Below are 5552 nucleotides of genomic sequence, written 5' to 3'. Positions count from 1 at the left end.
CTTTCTGGAATTAAGGACGGGTTGGTTTTAGTCATCAAAAGCAGAGAAGGCGGATTAAATGCAGATGGAACTTTCAGTCGAGGTCTGAGACATTCAGTCGAGGCCTGAGGCTTTCAGTGAGGACTGATACTTTCAGTTGAGGTCTGAGACTTTCAGTCGAGTTCTGAGAAAGGGGATCAGCCCGAAGAGCTAATTAAAGGGGGGGTGGGCGGGGATCAGCCCGAAGAGGCTAAACTTAAAGGGGGGGGTGGGCGGGGTAGGAAATCTTAGAAACTTCTTCTTTCGGAATTAGCGTAGAAGATAAATTAGGTCACAAAGTCTTTTTCCAGGAGTAAGTCATCAAGAAACAAGGCGTGATCCAACTTCCAGCTTAATCAGGGCACATGCTAAAATCTGTGGTTAGATAGTGTGTTGTTTTACCGACGAAAATTTAAAATATTTGACATTATTGCTAATCAATAACCATCTACAAAGTATTAAAATTACAATTATTGGACAGCACAACAATATATTAATCCTCCAAAATATCTGCGAACTATGTAAATGGAAGAGTAGGTAAGGGTTTATTAAAAAGGCGAGTCATGCAATTTACATACATAAATAAGAATTTTGCTGACTTGTTAGTCACAAGATACGTATAGAACGAAGTGTTTTTGTGTTAACCGAATGGAAACATTGGTGAATGGAAAACAAAAAGTATGTAGGAATCAATTCACAATGACTGGGGACTGAGTATAAAGCTAGTTATGAATAGTATGATTTGCTAACTTAACACGCGATAGAAAACACCAAATAAACGAATGGTAAATAACTAAACAAACAATTCGATGAGGAACCTGCAAAACTTAGAATTAAACAAGTTAGAAGTGCTACGAACATTTCTGTACATCATATAATCAAGGCCACCGAAAATATATCTATCTTTTGGTAGTCTCAGTATAATGCTGTATGAGCCTCGTCCTGCCCACGAGCCTTTAACCACGGCCTGGTGGTGGCCTGGCCTATATAGTTGCCAGACGCATGATCTTGGCTAAATTCACCCTTAAATAACATAGAAACTGCTGAGGCTAGGGGGTTGCAATTTGGTACTTTTGATGATTGGAGGGTGGATGATCAACATATCAATTTGCAGTCATCTAGCCTCAGTAGTTTTTAAGATCTGAGGGCGGACAGTAAAAAGTATGGACGGACAAAAGCTTCCTTTCAGAAAACTTTAAAAGCTCTCTATTTCAGCAAGGAACACAGACCAAAGTTATAATCACTACTATCAAACGAGAGACAATTCTGCAGAAAAAGAATTTCGTTCAAATGTCTTCCCACTAGAACTGATTTAACGCACCCAGGCCAGATGTTAAATGCACCGAGGTCGGTTTGGATTCTGAACATCGAAATTCGCGAATAAACTGGAAATGCCTCCCTTGTTGCTCTAACTTCTGCTGAGGGAATGTTGGACCGGGTATTGCAATCAAGGTTGAGTAGTATCACTGCTCCAAACGAACGAGCAATAGGGCGAATGGATTATATACAACACACGGATACGAATCTGATCATCGAACTCTCGTATTTTATCTCAAAGTTTGGCGACAGATAGCACAATGTTTTACTTCATTTATACAGAAGTGTAGTGGTAAATACATGTATATATCAAGTTTCAAGTCTGTGGCTGAGTGAAATACCATTTATTGTGTGCGTTTCCTCTCTCTCTATCTCTCTTTCTCTCTCTCTGTCTTCTTTATAATACAATGCAATTTTGCGAGAGAGAGAGAGAGAGAGAGAGAGAGAGAGAGGGGGGAGGAGAGGGCGGGGGGCTGGGGAAACACTATAGGAACTCAGAGAGAGAGGAGGAGAGAGAAGAGAGAGAGAGAGAGAGAGAGAGAGAAGGGGGGAAGGGTAAGACTATAGGAACTCTTGAGAGAGAGAGGGGGGGAGGCGGGTAAGACTATAGGAACTCGAGAAAGAGAGAGAGAGAGAGAGAGAGAGAGAGAGAGGCGAAAGGATCTCTTGAGAGAGAGAGAGAGAGAGAGAGAGAGAGAGAGAGAGAGAGAGGGGGGCGGGGGGAAGGGGGGCGAGACGATAGGAACTCTTGAGAGAGAGAGAGCGAGAGAGAAACTCTTGGAAGGTGATTGTATAAACCGGAGTTCTGCAAACGGAAAAAGAGAAATTCCCACCCGATTCGCTTCAGCGGAATTCAATGCAAATCAATTGCCTGCTGTCGGCACGTAACCGCCCGTGGCACAGGCCAGGGGTAACGTATCGCGCTGGCCTGACTCAAAACTAATTTACTGATGATTCAGATTTGCCCTCTAAGGAAATGACAATTAAAAAACAGCTACGTATTGATCTACGTAGCGAAGAAAACAGCTACGTATTGATCTACGTAGCGAAGACAGTAGCTCTTACAGATTTTTTTCTTGTCTGAAATGGTTTCTGTTATAGGTAAAGCGTTGGTAAATATGTTACATATATGTGTGTTTTCCTTATATGCGATTACGCAATTAGATTTAACCCATACGTAAATGCTACTGTGTCACTGTTATTCGGTGTGTAGGGAAAATATAGTTGAGTCTTGTTTATACAGTGAAAGTCAACCTTTCAACAGTAATTGGTAATTTTTTTTTCTTTTTTTTTAGGAAGAGACGTGCAGCCACCTCCCACGAGTCGAGTCATACAAGAAAACGGAGCCTGGGAGTTATATTAGAAAATGGACCCTGGGCTCTATTTTATACAACGGAGCCTAGGCGTTATCTTAGAAAACGGGATAACAGACACCATTGCACGGTAAAAGTGACAAAAAGACAACAGAAAATGGCGGAGGAAAGTGACAGGATATGAGAAACGGATGTGAAATGGAGCTATCGTTCAATAAACACAAACATCACTCATGTACTGACTACGTGGATTTTGAATAGGAAGACTGGAAGCAGGATAAATTCCCATCAGATCTGCAGTTGTCACCATTCAACGAGATCCACAAACGCTAATCAATTTGCTATTGTCAGTCATCAAAGGGACACACCAAAGTCTTCGTATCACGTTATGAAGACGGAAATAATAATAATAATAATAATAATAATAATAATAATAATAATAATAATAATAATTTTTAGCTCAAGGCAACATACACAATCTAGATACATAACACAATTAAAAAAATGAATACTCGGCAATATTTACACGGTTGCTGAAAGGGCTAGTCCAGGGGTTGTCAACCAGAGGGGAATTTCCCCCTAGGGGGAATCTTAGAGTTTCGGGGAGAAGGGTGTTGGGAATTGTGACCATGGATTTTTTAGTATTATATGCACCTTTCAAGGCAGACAGTTTTGGAAAGGGTGTGGGGTAGGGGAGGGGGTGGGGGGCAGGTGGGAGGAGAGGAGCGTTCTGTCATAAGGTTAAAGGGCTCATGAGCCAAAAGAGGGTTGAGAAATACTGGCCTAGTTTGATCAAATGCCTGGCATGATGTACGTCTGTCTAAACTCTAAATGTTTAGCTTTGCCTTGAAATTCGAAGAACAATTCCCATTGCATCAATACTGCTTAACACGACACACTTCAAATGTAGTAGACTGACAAAGAAGGGTCTACCTAAGCCTTACACTCATTCCTTCCCCCTCTTAATATTGGCAGCTGTAAGGAAACACTCTTAAAATGGAACTGATCTATTCCTACAAAGTTCTTTTGATGATACGCAGTCCTATTGGCTTTCAGGCCAGAACAAAAAAAAGTTAAGTTGTTGTTGTTTTAGATTTAGCTGGCTTTATGCCAGCACGGGCTCTTGCTCCTAGAGCAGCCCGTAAAAAAGGTAAGTATACCTCACTTTAAACACACCGCCGAACTGATGAACAGCTCGCCTAGGGCTGGCCCGAAGGATTAGATATTTTTACGTGGCTAGGAACCAATTGATTCAACGTTGGCAGAGCGGGGATTCGAACTGGCGACTACCGAATCGGTAGGCGAGCACGGAAACCACTCGTCCAACAAGGAACTCAGGCCAGGAGGGTCTGTAATTTGTCGCTGTTTCGTAGATAGCCTTTACAGGACAATCTTCGAAAACTGACTGAGGGTAGGACAAGAAGTCAACGAATAAAAGCCAGAATGAATTTGGTTGCTGTTGTTTTAGGAACCTGTTATTAAATATACAAAGCTATAGCACACTTGGACTGATAGTATATATGTATATATATATATATATATATATATAGATATATATATTATATATATATATATATACACTACTTTTAGTTAGATATAATCTAATCAATGATGTATTCGATGTCCTACATCCGAGAGAGAGAGAGTCTCCACATACACGCACACACACACACACACACACACAGAGTCTCTACAGAGAGAGAGAGAGACAGTCTACACACACACAGACAGAGCGTTCATGGAACTTGTTACGTGGATTTAAATTCAGCGACATTTGATACGAGGTATGCAAATGCAAATCAATGCACTGTTGTCGGCAATTAATCGTTTATTGTATTGCCCAGTGGCTTCATATTACGTGAGGCTATTTGTTTTAATTTTCTATTTTTAGTGATTAAAAGTCCTGCCTTTAAAAGTTTACCAAATTCGTCTGGTAAACAGGTAACTAGAAGGCATTACCGTGACTGGGTACAATCGTGGTCGTGTTAACAGTGTGCCAGTTAAAGTGCGTCGGGGCTACCTAAAACAGTTAAAACCTTTCGGTGGACTCGGTATAAGCCGCAGCCCATGAAACTTTAACCACGGCACGGTTGCGGCCTGGCCTATATATCGTTGCTAGATGCACGATCCATGGCGACCTTTAACCTCAAATAAAATAAAAAATAAAAACTTCTGAGGCTAGAGGGTTGCAATTTGGTGTTTGATGCTTGGAGGGTGGATGATCAACATGCCAATTTGCAGCCCTCTAGCCTCAGTGGTTTTTCAGATCTGACGGCGGGCAGATCGGACAGAAAAAAAGTCAGGACGGACAGGCAAAGCCAGCACGACGGTTTCCTTTTCAGAAAACTAACTTGAGGTACTTCAATTAGTTTTAATTTACGGTTTATGAGATCATTTTAAGCATAGCAGGAAGAGAAAACATCTGATTATTCAAATTAATATGGAAAAATCAAAAAAAGGCCTACCAATGTCTTTCTAACGATGATTAAAGAGATCGGTCCCGAAATTCCTGTCAGATTTCTCTTCTACAACCAAAAAAACACCTATATTTGAATCCTAGCCGGGCGTAGGCTCACATCAACGACACTCCTTGGATGTAAGATATTCCCAAGGTATAGCAAAGTTGATGTCAAGAATGAATAAAGAGTCAAGTATACAAGTGGGCACACACACACACACACACACACACACACACACACACACACACACATATATATATATATATATATATATATATTATATATATATATTATATATAATATGTTATGTATTAATATATATATTATATATATATATATAATATAATATATATATACAAATTATTTATATATACATATATATAGATAATATATATATAATATATATATATATATATATATATATATAGATATATAATATATGAGA

This window comes from Macrobrachium nipponense, chromosome 5, assembly GCF_015104395.2.
Source record: "Macrobrachium nipponense isolate FS-2020 chromosome 5, ASM1510439v2, whole genome shotgun sequence".
Classification (NCBI taxonomy): Eukaryota; Metazoa; Arthropoda; class Malacostraca; order Decapoda; family Palaemonidae; genus Macrobrachium; species Macrobrachium nipponense.
The sequence above is the reverse complement of the archived record's forward strand: the minus strand, read 5'-3'. Positions refer to the sequence as shown.